This window comes from Phacochoerus africanus, chromosome 15, assembly GCF_016906955.1.
Source record: "Phacochoerus africanus isolate WHEZ1 chromosome 15, ROS_Pafr_v1, whole genome shotgun sequence".
NCBI classification, from domain to species: domain Eukaryota; kingdom Metazoa; phylum Chordata; class Mammalia; order Artiodactyla; family Suidae; genus Phacochoerus; species Phacochoerus africanus.
In genome coordinates this window covers 21,648,955-21,674,225 of record NC_062558.1, presented here as the reverse complement: position 1 = coordinate 21,674,225, position 25,271 = coordinate 21,648,955, and positions in this window count along the sequence as shown.

Sequence of the window (25,271 nt, the reverse complement as noted above, 5' to 3'; positions counted from 1 at the left end):
GTGGACATATTGTTTTTCTTTTGCATTTCCCTCGTTGCTGATGGTTAAGCATTTTTACATACATATTTTAACCGTTCCTGGTTCTCTCTGCCAATTGCTTGTTTATTTTCTTAGCAATTTTTTTTAATGAGCTGTTCTTTATCATAATTTTTTATTTTTCTTTTTAGGGCTGCACCGGCAGCATTGGAGGTTCCCAGGCTAGGTGTCGAATGGGAACTCTAGCCACTGGCCTACACACAGCCACAGCAACGTGGGATCCAAGCTGCGTATTCGACCTACACCATAGCTCATGGCAACGCTGGATCCTTAGCCCACTGAGCGAGGCCCAGGATCGAACCTGCAACCTCATGGTTACTAGTCGGATTCGTTTCTGCTGCACCACAATGGGAACTCTGGTCATAAATTTATGTTAGTATACACTTTACAAAAATCTTCCTGTTGGTTACTTATATTTTTACTTCTGTTTTCCCTTTGTAAAATTACATTAATGTGGAAAGATTAAATAAGCAGTTTTCTTCATATGTATATGATTTTTTTCCTGGAGGACAAGTGGAGCAGAGGAGGAAAATATTGTCCTGTCTGTCCTATTGTCCTTTCTGTCCCATGGAGAGCATATAGTTTATCTACATTCTTCCTAGGAGTAATGATATTTTGTTTTCAAAATGCAGATATTTACAATATAGAAATTATTATGATGTGTGGCATGAGGTTGGAGTCATTTTTTTCACCGTGGAATCCAGTTGTCTCAATACTATTTATTTTGTAAGTGACACTTCCCCCACTTTTTCCCCGTGCTGGTTCCACATCACCAAGTTTCCATGATCTAGAGTGTTATACAAGCACCTACCCCAGCTGTGCACGTGTTATATATGCACCACCCCAGGTGTGTGGGCGTTATGTATGCACCTACCCCAGCTATGCACATGTTATGTATGCATATACATATGCAAGCAGGTAGTTCAAACAGATACAAAGTTAACCTGTCATATTATATATAAATATCCACACATACATCTTTTGTGTGTGTGTGTACAAAGAGGCGGAAAGATAGATGCAGAGAAATATGAAGGAGAAAAGAGACAGAGACAGAGAGAGAGAGACCTAAAATTATTAAGCATGTCTTTGATTTTTTTTTTTCTATGAAACTACATTTAACATGTGTAACCATTAGACCAAGAGATACACGATTCTGAGACCTAAGGACAAATCACATTTTGGGAAATTTTAGCATTGTGCGCGTTTCTTTAACAATATGTTACTGGAGCGTTCCTTTAACAATATGTTACTGGACTCCAGGTGAACACTCTATTTTTTTTTTTTTTTACATTTAAAGATTTTTGCTGAGTAGGTGGAAAATATTTTTCTATTCTTACTTTATTATTTATTTATTTATTTATTTATTTATATTTTTTGTCTTTTTGCCTTTTCTAGGGCCGCTCCTGCTGGCATATGGAGGTTCCCAGGCTAGGGGGTCTAATTGGAACTGTAGCTGCCGGCCTACGCCAGAGCCACAACAAGGAGGGATCTGAGCTGTGTCTGCGAGCTACACCACAGCTCACCGCAACACCGGATCCTAAACCCACTGAGCAAGGCCAGGGATTGAACCTGCAACCTCATGGTTCCTAGTTGGATTTGTTAACTACTGAGCCACGACGGGAACTCCTACATTTAAAGATTTTTGCTGAGTAGGTGGAAAATACTCTTCTATTCTTACTTTAAAAGGTCTTTGCTGAATTGAAGGTTGAGCATATTTTAATATTTGTTAGAGTTTCCTACTATGGAGAAGCCTTCCTCCGCCCCCATTCTCTTTATGTTTAAAAATTTGGGGAGTTCCTGTTGTGGTGCAACAGAAACAAGTCTGACTAGGAGCCATGAGATTGCGGATTTGATCCCTGGCCTCACTCAGTGGGTTAAGGATCTGGTGTTGTGGTGAGCTGTGGTGTAGGTCACAGATGCCACTTGGATCCTGTGTTGCTAAAAAAAAAGAAAAATTAAAAAATTAAATTAGATTAAATTAAATTTTTGGATGTTCATTATTTCTTAATAATATTTAAGAATTCTGTGGAATAGAAGTTATTTAAGTATTTTGGTTATCATACATTTTTAAGTTCCCATCTAGTTTTCTGTTAAACTTTGTTTCTACTGGACAGACTTTTTATTTCATATAAAAACGTCAATATTTCTTTACGATTTCATATTCTCTTTTAAAGTTAGAATATGCATCGTTAGTTCAAGATGAAATATTCTTCTTTGCTTTCTTCTAATTCTTTTAATGTTCCAATTTATGTGCTTATTTGACTTTTATGTTTTATTTAATGACATGGAAAAACAATGAAAAATTCTGTTAAAACTAGGAATTTGTTGATATGGTCAGCTAGTGAAGAGTCACTACTTTCTTTTTCTTTTTCTTTTTTTGTCTTTTTGCTATTTCTTGGGCTGCTCCCACGGCATATGGAGGTTCCCAGGCTAGGGGTCGAATCGGAGCTGTAGCCACCAGCCTACACCAGAGCCACAGCAACGTGGGATCCGAGCCGCGTCTACAACCTACACCACAGCTCACGGCAACGCCGGATTGTCAACCCACTGAGCAAGGGCAGGGACCAAACCCGCCACCTCATGGTTCCTAGTCGGATTCGTTAACTACTGCGCCACGAAGGGAACTCCAACTACTTTCATTCAAAATATATTAAGAAAATAATGGAACATGCAGTAACTCTGAGCTCTTGAACTACACCAAAGAAAAATAAAGTGGAGTTTGAGGTATAGGAGCTTGAAGCCTTGACATAAAGCTAATCGTCCCAAGTGGAGGGACCTTGCAGGTATGAAGGTGCATTTGTTACACCTGCATCTTTGAACAACCACCTACATTCCTCTGAGCTTTTTTCTTTTATTACCAAGGACATCTCTCAGCTTAGGATATGCTTTTAGATGATAGGGTGTTGAATAAAATACAGAAATGCATTCACTTACTTGTTGGTAGGTGTAGAGAGAGGATGCACAACTATTTTGAAATATGACAAAAGTTCCTTTAACATTCAAGGACTGAATGGACAGTTCAGAAATCCTCCAGAGCTCTTTGGACTGAGCTTTCCTTTAACTCTGTTCCTGGAGAATCTTCTAAAATTTTATATAAAGAAGGAAATTCTCATGTAATATATTGACTGGAATTCCTAGCATAATTTCATACTCACCTTTCTGTTTCGTATGACCCTTTATTTGCCAGTTCCTCACAATGTTATGAATTGTTGTGACTGCTTTATTCAAAATCTTAAATTCAGTTTATCTGGTAAAAGCAGATGCTAAACTAGATTCAGTAATTATCACGTAAAATGGAGCTACACATACATATGCATGACTTTATCTGGTGATACCAGGTACTGAATATTTATCCCTCAAGCCACTATGGCTGCGTATTACACATTTATGACTTCTTGAATCCACTACACAGCATGCTTCCAGCATCCTTAAATGGGCAATTCCAACCTTTCTTTTCTTCTGGGGTTCCGATGGATATTTATATGTGTGTATGTCCAGATATACCATGTATACATATAAGTCATATAATGTAAACCACAACTAATCACAATGATGATCCTGTGTTTTTAAAAAAATTTCTCTAAAATGGCATAAAACGGAACACATTCCTGCCAGAGAATCATTTGTGTTGGGAGGTTAATAAATAAGCAAATTAAACAATGTTGAATGCAGGCATACAGCACCTCTCCATAAAATAAGAATGCTTGACAGTGACCTTGAGGTTTAGCATCTTAAATGTTTTATGAATTTTTCTTCCAGGGGAGCAATTAGGTAAAACTCATAGAAGCTAATATATAATCTGCTAGGGCCTCCTTCTATTTACAAAGGGCAAATAGTTTTCCTTCGTTAGGAAGAAGTTTTTCTAATTGAAGTATAGTTGACTTACCATGTTATCTTAGATTCATTCATTCATTTATTTATTGGTCGCACGCAAGGCATGGGGAAGTTCCCAGGCCAGGGATGGAACCAGTGCCACAGCAGCGACAATGCCAAATCCTTACCCTGCTGAGCCACCCAGGGAAATCCTGTTGTGTTAGTTTCAAGTGTATATCAAAGTGATTCAGTTATATATACATTCTTTTTCATATTCTTTTCCATTATAATTTATGCCAAGATATTGAATAGAGTTCCCTGTGGGGCCTTGTTGATTATGTCTTATACATAATAGTGTGTATATCTTAATCCCAAATTCCTAATTTACCCCTCACCCCTTTCCCCTTTGGTAACTATAGCTTTGTTTTCTATGTCTATGAATCTGTTTCTCTTTTGTTAATAAGTTTGATCGTATCTTATTTTAATTTAATTTAATTTTATTTTGTCTTTTTAGGGCCACACCCACTGCATATGGAAGTTCCCAGGCCAGGGGTGGAATTGGAGCTACAGCTGTCAGCGTACACCACAGCCACAGCAATGCTGGAGCCCAGCTGTGTCTGAGGCCCACACCACAGCTCACCACAACACTGAAATCCTTAACCCACTGAGTGATGCCGGGGATGGAACCTGCGTCCTCATGGATACTAGCTGGGTTTGTTAACTGCTGAGCCACGACGGGAACTCTCCGTTTCATATTTTAGATTCCACATACACAGAATATCATATGCTATTTGTCTGTCCAAAGGAAGAAGTTTTTTAAAAATACAAATATAGGCACTTCTGCCTTGTGATACTTGATTTTGGAAGGTACTGTACAAACAGTGACAACCCTCAGGGTACTGGAAGAATGTAGAAACATTTAGGACAAGACATCCTCACCTGTCCAGCCTCCTTGATGCTTGACCGGGTGACCTCCAGGGTAGCCCAGCCAGAGGACATGAGAGTTGCTCCTTTTTCTCCTCTCCTTAGGATCCGTGCACAAGCACACCCCCTGCCTTCAGCTCCTCCCTCATGCCCTCTGTCCCCAAGGAAGTGGAAACTGGCAGGGACCAGCCTCTCCCTTCTTCCCCCACCTCCCTGCTCTTGTCCCCTCGAAACTTAGATGACATTTCCTCTGCCCATGCACTGTGTCTGCAGCACCTGCACCAACTTTCCTCTTTCAAACGATGACTACTGTCATTCCTTCTGTCTGGATAGATCCCGTCTTCACCCTGTTTCTAGCACAAGCATCATCCCTTTTTCCTCCATCCAGTTTCAGAAATGTCCTGAGTCACCTGTTCCGGCCATGCCCCATGGTCTCCTGCATCTTACCCCAAAGCCACGCTGGCCAAACCTTCCTATGCCTGGTCCTGGGGGTTAGACTCCACATCTGGAAACTTGGAGATGCCTCACCCCTTGTCCTCACATCCCGGAAAATGGATGAGAAAGGCTGCCACTCCCTTTGCTGATACTAGTGAATTTCACACCTTGTGGGCAGGGGCTTGGGGGGCTGCCCACTGTGGCCCCACCTCAAGCCACAAGGAAACCATTAGTCAGGCTTCTTCTCTCATCTTTGGAGCCGTTTGGGACCAGGCAGGGAGGCTGCCCTGCTCTCCCCAGTAACTTCGTTCTGGACTAACCAGCAGCTTCACACCATCTCCTCATGTGTGGGTGTGTATGTGCGTGAGTGTGTGTGTGTGTGCATGTGTATGAGTGCGGGGGGTGTCATCAGTTCACTTGCTCCCTCTCACCCCTCTGACCACCCTTCTCCATCGGCTTGGCTGGTCCCCTCCCTGCCTCCCCCTTTCCGGGGGCGGGGGTGGGTAACCCAGGGTTCAGAGCCTGGATGGCGCCTCTTTCTGTGATCACTTCCTCCTGATCCCATTCATAGATCATAAAACACACCTATGCAGAGGACTCTCGAATCCATAACTCTATCCACTGTCCCTCCCCTAAAATTCAGGCTCACAAATCCAAGTCATCTCCTTATAACAGCTGTTGAAAGTTGAAAATTATTTTTAGTTTGGAAATAAAATTTGTGAGAGTTCAGTCCCACAGCCTAGTTTATACACTGTCCTTTTGGAATCATCTTCATGAACATTCTTTCACACTTAAGATTTCACAGCATCTCAAGATTCACGTACTTATACTTTTTGGTCCTTTAAAAATAGGTGACATTATTTAACCAGGGCAATGTCTGTAGTGAGTGCTTTGAAGAACCTGTTTATTTCCTAGTTTGGCCGTTCAGATCCTGCCTTCTGTTCCCCAGTCCCAAACTACCTTTAGAAAAGGCTTTCCTGGAGTTCCCTTTGTGGTCCAGAGGAGATCTGACTAGGGTCCATGAGGATGCAGGTTTGATCCCTGGCCTTACTCAGTGGGTTGGGGATCCAGCATTTCTGTGGCTGTGGTGTAGGCTGGCAGCCGTAGCTCGGATTTGACACCAAGCCTGGGAACTTGCATATGCTAGCGGTGCGGCCCTGGTCCAGGACCTCAGGGACACCAAAATCTGTGGATGTACAAGTCCCTTTTATAAAACGGCCCAGTATTCGCATATAACATGCACATGGTTTAAATCAACTCCAGATGACTTATGCCACCTAATACAATGTAAATACCATGTAAACAGTTGCCAGCCTGTGGCAAATTCACATTTTGCTTTTTGGAACTTTCTGGATTTAAAAAAAAATATATTTTGATTTGCTGTTTGTTGAATCTGTGACTGTGCAACCCTCAGCTGTGAAGGGTAGACTGTGATGATTTTTTTCCTTTGGAAGAACTACAGTTATAGTATTTACACAATTTGCTCAACAAATCACCTTAAATTAACTTCTGATCTATTTTGTTATTGTTCCAACTTCTATCATGATGTAAAAACCTGGGGAATTCTCATCGTGGCTTAGCAGGAACGAATCTGACTAGTATCCATGAGGATGCAGATGTTTCCATGAGCTGTGGTGCAGATCACAGATGTGGCTCAGATGTGGCGTCACTGTGGCCTAGGCAGTGGCTACAGCTCTGATTCGACCCCTAGTCTGGGAACTTCCATATGCCTCGGGTGTGGCCTTAAAAAGACTATATATATATATAAGCATGGGAAGTTAATGATAAAAATGTCTCTAGGCAGTAAACCACGTTTCTTGGGAATAAGATTTGTATATTTGCTTAACTAGTTTGAGGGCCTGGAAATGTTTCATCCTAGATGTTTCAATTTCCGGATGAGTGAGTGGTGGTTGGTATTCCACTCACAGTCCAGCCCCTGTGCCCCAGCAGCAGATGATCTTCCAACCAATGGAAGGTCATCTTATTACAGGTGATGCCCCTGGCATGTTGTGACCAGGGCACGTGGTGGGTAAAGACAAGCTCATGGGTGTGACTTCTTTTTATTAGGGATTACATCTTCTGTATTGTGATATGGGTTATCGCTATAAATGCAGTAACACTGTGGCAGCTCTCTAGGTGTAGTTCAGTGGATGCTGCTTATGAATTAAATGATAGACTAGTCACTGTGCGAGTGACTGAACAGCCATCATCTTCAAAATACCGTTTCTAGGTGCCTGTCATGAAAGGGTCCTCACATCACATGTCACTGATGTTCAGGGTCCCTACTGAGGGAGCAGATGGTCCCTTGCTGCCTTTGGACATCACCCTTGATGTCACCCTTGCTGTCACCCTCTCCCCATTGTGGCTCAGCTGGTTAAGAACCTGACAAGTATCCATGAGGACGTGGGTTTGATCCCTGGCCTCGGTCGGTGGGTAAAGGATCCAGCATTGCCACAAGCTGCAGCATAGGTTGCAGATGTGGCTTTGATCTTGTTCTCTCCCATGTCTTAATGCTTGAACTACACTTGCTGGTCAGGGGGCATTACCTTCTTCCCCTCCTAAGTCTCAGTTGCAATGTAGTCTTAGTTCTACAAGTACCTGTCCCTCCAATGCTGATCACGATGAGGGTGGCTGGGTCTGCCTGGCACCCAGTGAGAGCTCACAGAGCAGCAGTTCTCAGCCTTCCACGTCTCCAGCAATTTGTCTGTTATTTGAAAGTCACTTTTTCCTGGATATGAAATTTTCAGATGACAGTTTCTTATGTATGCTGCTGTTTTCTGCTGACACAAGCATTTCTGCCGATAATCTAATTGTAATTTTCCTTGAGAATCACTGGATTTTTTGGCTACATGCCCAGCACATTATTTTCTTTCCTTTACAATTTGGTAATATTGTTTGAAAATTTTGGTGTTAGTCATTCTGGATCCGTATTATATGTGAAATAGCCCTAATATGAAGTTTCTATTTATTTAAAAATTTTATTTAGGAAAGTTTTTAAGTATTATATTTAATGTTTATATCTGTTCCTTTCTTTTGGTTTTCATCTTCAGAATAGTTACTATTTGGGACAGTTTGCCTCATTTTAATATTTAACACTTCTCCAAATTCTTTGAGACACTATTTTTTTTGATTACATATTTTTCAACTTCTGCTTCTCTTAAGGAATTAACTATTACATTTACTCATTGTTGTGGTTCTGATTTAATCTTTATTTTTGTTATAAATTTTAATTTTTTTCTTTTTTTAGTGCTGTACCTGGCTAGGGGTCGAACTGGAGTTACAGCTGCCATCCTATGCTACAGCCACAATAACACAAGATCAAAGCCGCATCTGCAACCTATGCTGCAGCTTGTGGCAATGCTGGATCCTTAACCCACTGACCGAGGCCAGGGATCAATCCCACGTCCTCATGGATACTTGTCGGGTTCTTAACCAGCTGAGCCGCAATGGGTATGTCATAACGTTTAATTTTATTTCTCATTCTTTATAAGTTCTTTTACTCTGAGGTTTTTGATTCATTGTCATTTTTTCCAGGTTATTATTCTCTCCTCTCTTTCACCTAATTTTATTTATTTATTTATTTTTGTCTTTTTGCTATTTCTTTGGGCCGCTCCCGCAGCATATGGAGGTTCCCAGGCTAGGGGTCGAATCAGAGCTTTAGCCACTGGCCTACGCCAGAGCCACAGCAATGCTGGATCCGAGCTGCGTCTGCAACCTATACCACAGCTCACGGCAACGCCAGATCGTTAACCCACTGAGCAAGGGCTGGGACCGAACCCGCAACCTCATGGTTCCTAGTTGGACTCGTTAACCACTGCGCCACGACGGGAACTCCCTTTCACCTAATTTTAAAAGACTAAGCTATAGTTTTGATATGTTTTGTTGGTGTGCTTTCTGGAATAATTTCATGGTCAAAAAGAATGTCATTCTGTTCCTTATCCTAATTTTTTCCTTACAGAAATTTTATATAATATTTGAACTTGATTCTGTTGTACATTTTATTTCTATATGAGGAATAATTTCATGGTCAAAAAGAATGATATTCTGTTCCTTATTGCCTTTTTTTTTCTTACAGAAATTTAACATAAGATTTGAACTTGATTCTGTTATCTATTTTATTTGTGTTTCCAACTTTGGGAGTTATAATTTAGTTAGAAAGTGTGGGAAAGTCAGACAATCGAATTTCATGGAGGTTTGTTTCTGGGATCTGGGTTGAGAGTTAGAAACCGGTGGCTTGCCTTCTGAGATGTTCTGACCCTGTCTCCCTCTGCCGCTGACATCTGCTTCTTCCTTTGACTCTATTAGCCTGGACCTCAGATTTGATTCTATTCCAAGTGAGCAGCTTCTGCGGACTATGCAGACTTGCAGTATGAAACCCAGGATTTCCTGGGGGCCAGCAACCCCAGAAGTCCTTACTCTGGGACAGTGTTAGCGTCTCTTTACAAGTTGGTTACTCGCCTACTACGGGCCATGTTGGCAGTTTGAGATCTCCTGTTGGTGTGTCCTTCTCAAACCGAATGGCTTCTTGGTTCTTCCTCTTGCGTGGATTCAGACACATACAGGTCTTCTGCATTTAGCGGTTTGTCCCCACATGTCTGTGTGTAGGGGTCTGTGGAGGTAACTTATTGCTTTGTTTTGTTGCAAATATTGTCTGTGGACTTTGGGCTTTCCTACTTCATTGCCATCTGTACTTTTGTGAAGGGATCCAGAGAGTTTGAAACACTATGCCTGTGCCATAAGTTTGAAGAATCTAAATTTCACAAAATATTTAAAAAAAATCGTAACTACAAATAAATTACTTGATGCACATTATTTTTATAATAATTTTGTTAAAGTAAGTACTCTAGATGGAGAAAAAAGACTATATCTACAAATTCTGTATATCTCAATTAAAACAAGAGTTGCAAATGCCCTCCATTCAGCAAAATTCATTCTCAGTTAACCAGAATCCCAGCACATAAAAATATTTTCCTCAAATCAAAATGGTATATTCTAAAGAGAAACTTCCATTGAAAGGATTGATGATTTCAAATTCACTAAGCAAAAAATGCATCTTTGAAGAAAACTAGAATAACCTTTATTTAAAAATAAATAATTCTTCAGGAAAAATACCAGAATTTTAGAAATAGAAACTGGTTAAAAATGTGTAAATCTATTGATCATTATAATCATAGAGCTGACCATATTTCACCAATACTTTTTTTTCTTTTTTTTCTTTTTAGGGCCGCTCCTGCAGCATATGGAGGCTCCCAGGCTGGGGTCTAATCAGAGCTATAGCTGCCGGCCTATGCCACAGCCACAGCAACGCAGGATTTGAGCCATGTCTGTGACCCACACCACAGCCCACGACAACGCCAGATTCTTAACCCACTGAGCGAGGCCAGGGATCAAACCCGCAACTCATGGTTCCTAGTCGGTTTCATTTTCTCTGACCCATGATGGGAACTCCAGCAATACTTTTTTTAATGTTCAGAGACTCAGCATAACATTTAAAATTTTTGCTTTAATATAAGTGAACATATATATAGGTACAGCAATGGAATAAAGTCTATTTGTTGGTTAACAAACAAACATGTCAACTAATTAATTTTCATTATTTTGAATACTCTTTTCATTACGGAAATACTCTTTTCATTGGTTTGGAAAATAACTTGCATGATGCTGGCTGCAATGGACATTGAAAAAATAGAAGAATCAACATAATAAGCCCTAATAAGATGAAGTATGGTTATTAGGACAAGTAACTCAGGGTGTCATCAGGGAGGGATTTTCTTGGAGTTGAGATTTTGATAATTATGTAGTTACTGATGATGACCATGACTTGGGTATAATCATGGAACAGGTGTTCTAACCCTGGGGAAGGAAATGTTTCGGAAGTGAGGGATGGACAAACTGTCAGCCTCAGCAGTGTGTTGACGGTGTAGGAAGGGGCGGGGGAGAAGTCAGACAGGTGTACTCTTGTCAGTGCAGGATAAGGATGGTGCATCATGATCTAAGGGCAAGCCTTTCATGGGCAGTTCTTTGTCCTCTCAAAATGAATCCATTTGTCACACAAAATTATGCAAATTTCTCAGAGCAAATTTTATTGGACTATGCATGTTTTGGAGCTGCAAGTCACTAAGAGAAACATGAATGGTGAAGCCACAAGATACGCCATACCTTAATGTTGAAATGCAGCAGAAACTTCTAGCTATGAGGATGCAACATAAAGAAGTAGGTCAAAGTAGATTTCGAAAATGCTCTCCCTTAACTTGGGTGTTTAATGCAGGTCCTCCGATTTCTCAAGACTCCCTCACAGAAAGTAGACTCTATTTGTATTTAATCATACTAAACTTTTGTTAAGCATATTAAACACATTACTGAGTCCCAAAACTTTATTACTTTTTTCTTCTTAAAATATATTTTATTGAACTCCAAGACATACAAATTATTATTTCAACTTATAATCAATATTTTATATGGATATATGAATAATTTTACTTCTTCCTTCTGAGTCTTTTTTATTAAAGTATAGTTGATTTACAGTGTTGTGCCAATTTCTGAAGTACAGCAAAGTGACCTAGTCATACACATATATTCCGTTCTTTTTTTTTTTTTTTAAATTCTCAAAGTATAGTTGATTTACAGTGTTCTTTCCATTTCCGTTGTACAGCAAAATGACCCAGCGTTCCTTTTCTTATATTATCTTCCATCATGGTCTATCCCAAGAGACTAGATATAGTTGCCTGTGCTGTACAGCAAGACCTCATTGCTTATCCATTCTAAGTGTAATAGTTTGCATCTACTAACCCCAAACTCCCAATCCATCCCATATATATTTCTTAATACACATAATTCAGTGGACAATTTGGTCACCACTTTATAAGAGACCTCAAGTTTATGGTGACTAGGAAATCTGGCCAGTGTTATGTGGGTGGAAGTTAGGCCTTGGATTAAAATTTTCATCTATTAGAAAGGGAGTTGTTTTCATTATGTCATGTTGCCTACCACTTTACATTTTTGGGCAACTTTTGAAAAATTTAATCCTTCTAATGACAACATTTCTAAGTGTGCTTTACAAATACTTCTCCATTTTCTTTCATTGAGATTTAAGGCCTAGTAATATAAACTCAACATGTGAAAATATTTGTAATGTCATCAGAAATAACACTTACCTAAAATTTCTGAAAAATGGGTTATTCATTAAAGAATTATAAGAGAATATTGACTGATTGATTACCACAAATATTGTTATTTAACAAAGGTATTCATGTGAAATAAAATATCCTAGGTTTTGTGTGGGCAATTAACTGTTGGTTTACAAAATTCAAAACCCAAATATATTACAAGTTGGACAGTGGAGACAAGAAAGGGGCTCCATAAACTTAAGCAATGTGCAAATATATAAGCGTGTCACTCTTACAGAATTTATATAGGTGCAAAAATGTGTAATGTCAAAATGCAAATAAAACATAAATACATATAATATCTAGGTGATTCTTCCATGTCAATTTTGTAAGCATATAGAAAAGTGTATTTGGGATGCTGATTTGAGCAAATGAACCCATACTAAGTTCACCTACCCCCAATGATTCTAGTTAATTGAAAACTGTAATAAACACAAGTTTGCCATTGTGGAATGGGTTATCTTTTGAAATGAGTTATTACCCATCACTGAAAATTGACCTCCAAAATGATTATGTAGTGTCTAATCCACATATAAATGTAAAATGCGTGGATGTGACTGTAAGTGTGAGTTTTGTATGTTTAATTCTTTTTCCAAGTGATTTGCATTGAATATTTTGAAGATTTCCTACCCACCCTCATCCACCTGAATACTAACGCCACAGTGATAACCACGGTAGAGGGTACATTTAAATAGCAACTTCTTCCTGCAGCCCAGAGCTTAGAAGGTCATTTCTCTTCTCATCATATTTTGTGGAGACCTTGCATTAGCAGAAAGTCTTGGAATTGTCAAATGATGATCAGGTGGGGTTTCCCCCATTGTCATGTGAATATGCTGTGTGCATTAACTCCCACCTGCTGAACCAGCCTTGCATTCCTGGGATAAATCTCTCGGATGTGGCATATAGTCCTTTTTGTACACTGCTGGGTTCACCCTGGTTGCATTTTGTTGGGATTTGTACATCTTTATTCATGAGGGTGTTGGTCCACTATTTGCGTGTGACGTTCATGGCTGGCTTTCTTTTTCTCTCCTTTTGGAACTCCCTTTATGCATACTTTCATTATTCTCTCTTTCTGTTCTTCAGACTTGATAATCTCAGTCGATCTATTTTTTTTTTTCTCTTTTAGGGCCGCACTCAGTTCCCAGCTAGCAGGGTTGAATTGGAGCTGTAGTCGCCAGCCTATGCCACAGCCACTGCAACGCAGTATGTGAGCTGCATCTGTGACCATGGCAATGCTGGATCCTTAACCCACTGAGGAAGGCCAGGGATTGAACCCACATCCTCATGGACACTAGTCAGGTTCTTAACCTGCAGCACCACAGCAGGAACTCCTCAGCTATGTCTTCAGTTTGCTGAGTCTCCTGTTTTCTCAGATCTGCCGTTGAGTACCTCTATCGAATTTTTCATATTTAAACTTTCCATCATTTCTTTCTCTCTGACACTCCCTACTTGTGGGAACATTATTCTAATACTGTCTTTTGAGTCTTTAGCCTTTGTTTCTTAGCTCAGTGAACATATTTTGTAAATAGCTGGGCTACAGTTCTTGTCTAGACCTGCCTTCAAAAACATTGTGTTGTTTACTCATCCCCTCCGTTTATGAACCATACTTTCTTTTTTCTTTGCATACTTCATACTTTTGGGTTGAAGCCTAGCCATTTGGAATAGTTTGGGAGTTCCTGTCATGGTTCAGCAAAAAGGAACATGACTAGTATCCCTGAGGACGTGGGTTCCATCCCGGGCCTCACTCAGTGGGTTAAGGATCTGGCATTGCTGAGAACTGTGGTGTAGGTCACAGTTGTGGCTTGGATCCCACATTGTTGTGGCTGTGGTGTAGGCCAGCAGCTGCAGCTCTGATTCAACCCCTAGCCTGGGAACTTACATATGCCACAGTTTCGGCCCTAAAAAGAAAAAAAAAAAGTTTGATTTGGCAACTCTGGAAATAAGTTTCTCTCTTGTGAAGTTTTTCTAAGTATTAATAAACTTTTCATTTCCCAGGCCTTCCTCTCTAGTCTTCAGTTGGTCCAGTATTTGCCCCACTGTTTTTCTCTGACTTCAGGCAGAGGCTGTAAGTTTTCCATACGTGCAAACCACCCCCTGACCACTGGGTGACAGCTTTAGCACCAGGCAAGCTCTGAGTCTGGGATAAAGACCAGCCTTTGAGCCAGCCTTTCAGGGAGCCCAGTACGGGTCCAGTCACAACACATCTTTGTGATAGTTCTGCTCTGCTCCTCATATTACTACTGGGAATGTGAGCTGGTATTTTCAAGGCTACTGGGAAGTTGGGAAGGAAGATGGGAATGAGACAAGTTAAAATGTTACAAATGCCACTGTTCTCATCAAGATTCAGTTGTTTTTTTCTTGAATAAGCACAATCTAGTGTGCTGAAAGCCTTTGGTTAGTTTTCAGCAGTCTCAAGTATTGATAGTAACAGGTTTTCCCAGGTTTTTCATTGCTTTTTTTGGAGGGGCACAATTTCAGCGTTGCTTACCTTACCATTTTGCTGATGACTGTTGGTTTTTAATTTGTAACTTTTAAATCATAATTTAATCAACTCAGAAGTTGCTATACTTTGGGCAAGTAATGATTCATCTGAGAGATCCATAGACTTTTTGAAAAGCACATTAAATATTACTGTACTATATTTACGCTAAAGTCATATAAAGTCTTCATTCTTTTTCAAGCTTCATCAAAAGATATTTAATTTTCACTTTTCTGGGAATGTTTATGTGCAGTTTCTTTCAAGGCATAGATATATCCTGTAAGACTTGCCGTCCTGTAAATTTATGCCAAAAATATATAATCATTATTCCAGGATTCGTCTCTGCTAGTTCTTTTGTGTTCAGTATAACGATGGAATAGGAATAAACATCAGTGTATTTAAAAATGACTGAACAGGAGGGTTAATGTTCTGCCACCTCAAGTGTTAACAGGTAGTTATGTTGTGGGTATGCGAAAAAGTGGAAGAAAAAATGGCAAGCAGACAGGAGACAGGCATGAAAAATAAAGAGTAATTGGTTTATCACATGTTGAAATTTTACGTTTAAGAGAGAGGAGACGTTTAGTTGGCAGGGACTGTTAGATGGGTGATTTGCAATTTGATACTACAGTGAACAAAAAGATTGTTTTTAGGGGGTGACTGACACCAGCACGGTTGCTTATCAATGTGAGGAGGAGTCAGAAACTTGTAGTAAAGTCGCATTTTCGGAGTTCCCGTCGTGGCGCAGTGGTTAGCGAATCCGACTAGGAACCATGAGGTTGTGGGTTCGGTCCCTGGCCTTGCTCAGTGGGTTAACGATCCGGCGTTGCCGTGAGCTGTGGTGTAGGTTGCAGATGCGGCTCGGATCCCGAGTTGCTGTGGCTCTGGCGTAGGCCGGTGGCTACAGCTCCGATTCAACCCCTAGCCTGGGAACCTCCATATGCCGCGGGAGCGGCCCAAGAAATAGCAACAACAACAACAACAAAAAAGACAAAAGACAAAAAAAAAAAGTCGCATTTCCATGGAATTATCCTAGCGAATAGGATTTTAAACAGGAAAAATAATAAATCTATTGCATTAAAATCACCCCCAAAAGCTAATACTTTTATTCCCTACCATCAAAAGGAAAGAATGAATCAGTTTGAATAGGTCCTATTGAATAGCCTGTTTAAATGAATACAGCAAATAATTTAAATGCTCCATGGCTTTCTTTTTATGATTAAAAAGTCATCTAGATAAGAGACAATTAAATTATGTCAGCTCGAGCAGAATGCATTTTTATATCTTAAAAAAGTGTTTTAAGAGCACATATTTTTGTAGAATCATCTTTTCATTGTTTGGAAAAGCAGCACGTCAGTGTAGTTTTATACTTTTTAAAGTTTAGAATAGTCTAAGCTGATTAGATGGTCAAACCTTACCTACGTGATGAACACAAAATGTTTGTGATTCTCTGTATCAGTCACTGTGTATCAGAAAATAAAAGAACTATGAAATTATGCTACCAGAGTAACACAATACTGAACACACACACACACGAATGCAACATTGTTAAGATCTCAATAGAAGCACACTTAAAGTAGAGAACACGAAAAGGAATTTATTGCCTTCCATAAAATGTGCTTCCCATATTTTCCTAAACAAGTCTTTTTTCATAAATGTATGAAATAAGTCCTGGTTCTTAAACGATACTTATGCATAAGATAGTGGGAGAAAGTGTTATGTTAAAATGAACGGCGGAGTGTTGTTTTCATGTCATGGTAAACATTGTGAAAGAGATGGCAGGGCTCAGAGTCCAGCTCTGCCCCCTCCTCTAAGTCGTGTCCAGACATCGTTGTGTCCTCTCCTGGGCCCTGTGGGGTTGACCTGCATCCACATACTTCCTGAGACTCTCCATGTCCTGGCCACCTGCAGAGAACAAAAAGCCTCATAAAAATGGTGCCTATTCTTGTTCTGTTAAAGTATTGAACAACAAGTGACTGGGATTGATACCTAACTTACATCCTCTTAATCACTGAAAAGTAAATAAGGACGTTTAGGACGCATAAACAAGATTACAAGGATGAAAGTTATTTTAAAAAATTGGTCATGTGACATATTACTGGTATTAAATATTAAAAGTTGTGCCAGTTGTTTAGCCCTGCTAATTTGTCTACACATATTACTGGTATTAAATATTAAAAGTTGTGCCAGTTGTTTAGCCCTGCTAATTTGTCTACTATAGTTTTTTTCTTTTTTGTCTTTTTGCCATTTCTTGGGCCACTCCCGCGGCATATGGAGGTTCCCAGGCTAGGGGTCGAATCGGAGCTGTAGCCACCGGCCTATGCCAGAGCCACAGCAACTCGGGGATCCCAGCCGAGTCTGCAACCTACACCACAGCTCACGGCAACGCCGGATCCTTAACCCACTGAGCAAGGCCAGGGATCGAACCCGCAACCTCATGGTTCCTAGTTGGATTCGTTAACCACTGTGCCACGACGGGAACTCCAGCCCTGCTAATTTATAAGTGTCTCCTAAGAGTGAAAATGCTTCCTTGGGTTTGAAGACAGGAAACTCTGATTTTCACTGAATGAAGTGTGTGGAAAAAGCAATCAATTGGGTGCATTAAAGGTTGATGACACAGAAAGAACAAGACAGAGTACACTCAACAGAAAACTTCAGTATTTAAGTTTATTGATGATATCACGTATTATTTTATCTTTTTTTTTTTTTTGCATTTTTTAGGGCCACACCCATGGCATATGCAGGTTCCCAGGATAGGGCTTGAATTGCAGCTGCAGCCGCCAGCTGACACCACACCCACAGCAACATGGTATCTGAGCCTCATCTGCGACCTACACCACAGGTCACTGCAACTGATCCTTAACCCACTGAGTGAAGCTGGGGATTGAACCCGCATCCTCATGGATCCTAGTTGGGTTTGTTAACCACTGAGCCATGAAAAGAACTCCTATTTCATCTTTACAGTTATGTTTCTTGAGTAACTTTTGCATTATGCTTTAAAATTTCCGACTGTTTCTGAACTTTTGTATTGGTGATGGACTCCATAAATCTTTACTTTTAATAAAATCATATTGACATTTAATTGTATTGGATTTCAATCCTATTGAAAATAATTTTGACAACCATACAAACAAATAAAGATTTAGAAAGTATTGGGGTTCCCATCGTGGCTCAGTGGTAATGAATGTTCCATCCTTGGTTCCACTTAGTGGGTTAAGGATCTGGCACTGCTGTGGCTGTGGTGTAGCAGCTGCAGCTCCAATTTGACCCCTAGCCTGGGAATTTCTGTATGCCATGGGTGTGGTCCCCCCTAAAGACCCCCCCAAAATATAGATCAAATGTTTTATTATACACTTTACTGTTACTTTTAACCTTCATTTCATTTTTTTTTCTTTTTTGGCCATACCCATGGCATATGGAAATCCTCAGGCCAGCGATGGAATGAATCTGAGTCGCCCCTGTGACCTAGACCACAGCTGTGACAACACTGGTTCCTTAACCCAGTGAACCACAGCAGGAACTCCTCATGATCTTTTTTTATTTTTTATTTTTTGGCTTTTTGGCCTTTTTTTAGGGCTGCATGTGCGGCATATGGAGGTTCTCAGGCTAGGGGTCTAATCGGAGCTGTTGCTGCCGGCCTACAACAGACCCACAACAACGCCAGATCCGAGTCGAGTCTGCAACCTATACCACAGCATCTGTGACCTACAGCACAGCTCACGGCAATGCCAGTGTCTTTAACCCACTGAGTGAGGCCAGGGATCGAACCTGCAACCTCATGGTGCCTAGTTGGATTCGTTTCCGCTGTGCCACGACGGGATTTCCCCTCATGTTCTTTTTGAAAAATTATTTATTTATTTAATTTATTAAAATTATTTATTTATTCATTTAATATGTGTTAATTTCAGATTCATGGGAAAGCGATTCAGTTTTATAGTATATAAATTTTAGATTCTTTTCCATTGTAGGTTATTATAAGATACTGAATACAGTTCCCCCTGCTATACAGTAGGTCCTTGTTGTTTATTTATTTTACACATAGTAGTGTGTATCTGTTAATCCCCAACTCCTAATTTATCTTTCTCCCCATTTCTCCTTTGATAACCCTAAGCTTGTTTATATGTCTGTGAGTCTATTTCTGTTTTGAAAATAAGTTTATTTTATTTGTATTCTTTTCCCAATTCCACATGTAAAGGAAATCATATGATATTTGTCTTTGTCTGACTTACTTCACTTAGTAGGATGATCTCTAGGTCCATCCATGTTGCTGCAAATAGTATTATTTCATTCTTTTTTATGGCCAAATAATATTCCGCTGTGTATGTATACCATGTCATTTCATTTTTTAATTCAAATATCATTTTTTAAAAATTATTTGATTCAATAAGTACATATAAATACTTTATATTACAACTTATTAACGTTTTGATAATTATCAGTAGAAGGGCACTGTTATACCTAGTATTTTGTTTTTAATGTGTAAACTCACCTATGGAATGTTTACTACATAGACCGAACATCTACTCTTGAATATTTGAAAGTCTGAAATCATACCTCTTATGTACATTTGTGATCAGGAACATTTTTAATAAAAACTTTAAAAACAGATTCATATACAAAACAAGACTCTATGGATATGTGAAAGTGGAAGACAGATAAAGTGATGATTTGCACATTTATCATAGACAAGGCACTATTCTGAATAGCTTTGCGGAAATAAAAGTGATGTATTTATGTTGTGCTCATGGAACTTATCCTCCGAGAAAATTGGAAACACTAAGGAAGCAGCATGCCTCCTCTGAGGAGGTATTTCAAGAATGTTTGAAGCAAAGCTTCCTGGACAATTTTGTTGTTATTTTCTTGATTAGATTTTTTTCAGCCTGAACATATCAGCAAATTTTATTGATGTAATAACCCATAGCTCTCTTCTTTCTACTCTGGGAAGTTCATTCATGTTGAGAATCGATGGAGCAAATAAATAATCTTATTTCTCCTTAATTCGGGACCACTGAGAAAATGATGGGGCACAGGTGGACCTGAACGCCTGCTCCTGAGTAAGAAAGCAGACAAAGTGTAGTTTCCTCTCTGTGGACGGGGACTTGCTCACGGCCACACTGTTGGATGCACACGCTGACCCCAGGTCTTGCCCTGCCATCAAGTGTGTGGAATCAAGGCCCAGGGGACCTGTGACAGATGGGCTGCATCTGAAATGCAAAGCAAGGAGCCGAAGTATGACGTTCAGTCTCTTCTTCCACACTCACCTCTCAGGCAGGGCACTGCCCCCCAGGACATGGCGAGGAGGTGGCAGGGGAGGGAAGGGGAGGGACATTTCTCATCTGTGTCTCCTGGCAGGGAGTTCCGGGGAGCAGGAGTAGGTTGGAGGATAAAGCCCACCATACCTGTTCCGTGGATCCTCCATGCATGGGGCACTCAGTGCACTGCTTCCTGGCCCAGATCCACAGGGACAACCACCTGTCTCATGTATACTTGGAATAAGTCTTCCTGTAATTTTATGCTCGGCTCTTAGAAGATGTGAACTTGGCTTAGAACCCAGATTGGTGTGGGTTTGCAGCCCACGTGGGACAGAAGGCATTTCATAGTGTCAGGATGTCCAAATTGGATATGGCTTTCCCATTAGTATTGGAGTTAGAACACCTCATGCTTTCCAATTCTGTTGTGAGAACCACAGTTTACAACTAAGAGAGTGAACATGACAGGTGTTTATTTTTGAAGAAACATTACTGATAATTGTTCTTTTTGTGTAAAGTAAAACACATCATCCTGTCACCACACTGTATTCTTCCAGTCTGAAGGGAGTCTAATATTAGTTCTTAAAATGGGGAAAGCAGGGAGTTCCTGTTGTGGCTTAGGGGGTTACAAACCTGACTTGTATCCATGAGGATGCATGTTCAATCCCTGGCCTTGCTCCGTGGTTGGGGATCTGGTGTTGCTGTGGCTGTGGTGTGGGCCAGCAGCTGCAGCTCCAAGTCAGTACCTACTGGGGAACTCCCATATGCCGCAAGTGAGGCCCTAAAAATGCAAAAACAAAAAATAAACAAACATGTAAAAAATAATGGGGAAATCATCTCGCTTCAATCAAATAATTATTGGAAACTGGAGTTGGAAGGAATATTAAGACCCCCTGGAAAATCCTTTATTTTTTACCATTGAAATCCAGATGCTTAGACATGTCAGCTGGCTTTCAGACACAAGTTCATGACAGGTTAGGACTAGAACTCCCTGCTCTTCACCCAAGTCCAGTGGTCGTTCTCATTTACTCTGATGCAATCTATGTATTTTCAAATAAGCTAGTTTATTGAAGCCAAAGATCCAGACAGAAGTGAAGAGCTCTTAAATATCTGGCTCCATACATCCTTACACAGTGAGCACAGCCCTGGTCCTCACAGATCAAGAGCCACAGCTCCTCCTGCACACATACTCTCCGCACCCCAGTGCTCACCCAGAGCCCTCCTGGGTCTCTTTAGCATTCTTCTCCTCCTTCTTCTTTTTGGCTTATTTACCTCCATATGCACATCCACAGCATATGGAGTTTCCAGGCCAGGGATTGAATCTGAGCCACAGCTGCATCTCTGACTGGAGCTGCAGCAGCCGGATTCTTAATGAAGAGGAGTGCCAGGGCAGGAACTCCTCTTCATTTTTTTTTTCTCTTTTGTCTTTTGTTGTTGTTGTTGCTATTTCTTGGGCCGCTCCCTCGGCATATGGAGGTTCCCAGGCTAGGGGCCGAATAGGAGCTGCAGCCACTGGCCTATGCCAGAGCCACAGCAACGTGGGATCCGAGCCGCATCTGCAACCTACACCACAGCTCACGGCAACGCCGGATCGTCAACCCACTGAGCAAGGGCAGGGACTGAACCCGCAACCTCATGGTTCCTAGTCGGATTCGTTAACCACTGCGCCACGACGGGAACTCCTCCTCTTCATTTTTTTTTTTACCCTGGGATGGGGAGCTGCTTGTGGCAGCTTGTGGTCAGGAGAATAATGGCCCCCAAATGTGTCCATGCGCCAACCCCTGGAACCTGTGACAGGCGAGAGATTAAGTTAAGAGTCCTGAGGGTCACTGTCTCAGCCCACACGAGTCCTCAAAAGGGGACAAAAACGTGGATAATCAGAGGGAGACAGGGTTGGGGAGGAAGCCTCGGAAAGGTGATGCTGCTGGATTCTAAAGGCAGAGGGACAGGGCGACAAGCCAAGGCATATTCTAGACGCTGAGAGAGGCAAGAAAACAGACTCTCCTGGAGCTTCCAGGAAGGAACACAGCCCTGCAGACATTTGGCTTTTAACCGAGTCAAATCTGTGTCAGACTTCAGTTCTATGTTAGAACTGAAGACGATCGTTTTGTGTTATTTTAAGATAATTTGTTACTGCAGCAATGTAAAAGTAATGTTGAACTAAGACACGTACACTTGGAACCCCAGAGGAAGGGGCAGAGCAAACTTCTTAAAGCAACTCTCAGACAAAGTTCATGATGCTGCAGACTACATTAAAATGAAAACTTCAGGAGTTCCCGTTGTGGCGCAGTGGTTAACGAATCTGACTAGGAACCATGAGGTTGCGGGTTCGGTCCCTGCCCTTGCTCAGTGGGTTAACGATCCGGTGTTGCCGTGAGCTGTGGTGTAGGTTGCAGACGAGGCTCGGATCCCACGTTGCTGTGGCTCTGGCGTAGGCCGGTGGCTGCAGCTCCGATTTGACCCCTAGCCTGGGAACCTCCATATGCTGCGGGAGCGGCCCAAGAAATAGCAAAAAAAGACAAAAAAAAAAGAAAACTTCTGCTGTGGGGAAGACACTATTAATGGAAGACCAGCCACAGACTAGGACAAAATGCTTGCAAAAGGCATGTCTGATAGAGGACTGCTATCCAAATTATGCAAAGAACTCTTAACCCCCCAAATGAGAAAATAAATGACTCAATTAAAAATGGATCAGAGACGTTAACAGACTCCTCAGCAATAGCAGTAAGCACATGAAGAGATGTCACTAAATCCCTAGTGACCTAAAGATTTATGGTGGCTTTTCCCTGGGCAAAGGGCTCTTTTAGAGGAGGCCAAGTCTGAGAAAATGCTGATGGGTCAATGGGAAGTTAGCAAACAGAGATGAGCAGAAATGCTAAAAGGCAATTTAACAGAGAGCTTTCTGGATCACTTAAGTATCAAGTCTAATTATAGTAACATTTACACCTGTGTTACTTGTGTTTTTCAGCCAGGTGTTCAAAGTAACAGAGTTGCAAGAGGGTTAAATTGAGTTGGAGGAGGAAATTGGTGTCTTGGATTGTTGGAGCACCAGGTGGGCTGTGACCGTTGGGCTGGGGTCCTGCCAAGGGTTCCAGCTCTAAGGACAGAACTCCACCTTCCCCTGCTGACCCTAAGTGGCTCACCAGGTTTGCCCTTCCTGCATTTTTTCTTGTTGCTACTATAATTTGCTTAATTCTGTGAATATTACAGAAGGATTTTGCAACATTGAGGTGGGATTGTTATAAAAATGCAAGTTTGCTGGTGGCTTAGAGGTTAAGGATTTGGTGGTGTTACTGCTGTGGCTCGGGTTCCATCCCTGGCCTGGGGAGTTTCCAAATGCCGTGGGCACAGCAGCACCCCCCACCCCCGACATATAATCCAAGTCTCTAGGTGCACAGTGACACACGCCTGTGCTCATGCGTACACAACCTGTGAATGTTGAGTCACTTCCACAGCACCTTTTGCTCTGGCTCATTGCTCTGGGTGATGCTGTGACTTCGTAACGAGGTGGCTTCCTAAGTCATGGGTGGTGCCAGGCAGTGCCTGGTGCCTAAGGGCTGAGCCAACCTCAAGGTGGTGACAGAAGTTGATGGCCAGCTGGGGTTTGCAATAGATGCTATTCAAGTTCCCATCCTTGCTATGGTGGTGACAGAAGTTGATGGCCAGCTGGGGTTTGCAATAGATGCTATTCAAGTTCCCATCCTTGCTATGAAATACAGTAATTGAACTGATGCTTGCCGAGCTTCTCTGAGAGATTCAAATGTCTTCGACTGCAGGACAGAAATGACAGTGGTGATGGGCAGCTCAAGGTCCTTACTCATTGTTCATGCCCAGGACAGTCTTGCCCATACATCCTAATCAGATTCTCCCTGCACTTGGGCTGTGGTCACCTTTGCAGTAGGTATGGGGTCATAGAACAGGGAGGGAGGCCCTTCCATGGGCTCAAGTCTACCATGACTTTAGAACTTTTGGCTGCCAAGTTTGGGCTCTGGCTTGAATTTTGTTTAGATTTACTGATTCTCCTTTGAGGAACATTGAAGTAAATGTAATGGGAGCTGGATTCTATCCAAGTAGGGTCCCAGGACCAAACTCCCAGGGGGTTTGATGAGCAGGAGGATGGCCTCAGACCCAGGAAGCAGTGGAGGGTAAAGGGGTGTCTACATGGTGGATTCCTGATCAGATAAAGGGGGACTTTAGTGGGAAAAATTAAATCCAGTCAGAAGGTATAGCTGCCTGTAATCCTTTCTTTGCTAAAACTTACTTCAGGTTTATTTTTCAAAAATTCCATGAATATATCACTGTATTTTATTTATCCTACATAGCCCTTCTTCACGCACTTAGAAAAGCCTCTGTGTTAGCTCACGTTCCAGAAACCTGTTCCCTTGAGGCCAATGCGCCACCTTCAAACTAATATTAGCCACTTTCTCTACATTCAAACTTGGCCCAGGGGACCAAGCAAATAGATATATATGCTACTGTATATTTGAAGTACAGAGCTCTTATTTGTATATAAAATTTATTATATATACATTCATATATATACACACACATACATAGTGCTTATAATTATATGTGAATGATATTTTCAATGATTTGCAACCATAGGTTGTTTTTTTTTAGGGCTGTACCTGCCGCGTATGGAAATCCCCAGGCTAGGGGTTGAATGGGAGCTGCAGCTGCCAGCCTATACCACAGCCCCAGCAAGGAAGCATCTGAGCTGCATCTGTGACCTACACCACAGCTCATGGCAACACCAGATCCTTAACCCACTGATCAAGGTCAGGGATGGAACCTGGATCCTCATGGATACTAGTCGGGCTCATTACCTCTGAGCCACAATGGGAACTTCTGCAGTCATGTTTTTGATACAGCAATATCTTTTCAGGAATCTAGAGAACACCCTGCATGTATTATATAGGCAGGAAATGCTTTTTTGAAAGAGGCCAAAAGAAAATATGTGAGTTGCTTCAATCAATTTTAAACCAAAAGAAATATTGTACTTTCTGTGAGAGAGCTGGTGTGTGTGTGTGTGTGTGTGTGTATCTGTGTGTTTGCATTTGTGTCTGTGGGTGTATCTATCTGTCTGTGTGTTTGCATTTGTGTGTATGTGTCTGTGACTATGTGTGGTGTCTGTGTGTGTATTTGTGTGTTTGCATTTGTGTGTGTGTCTCT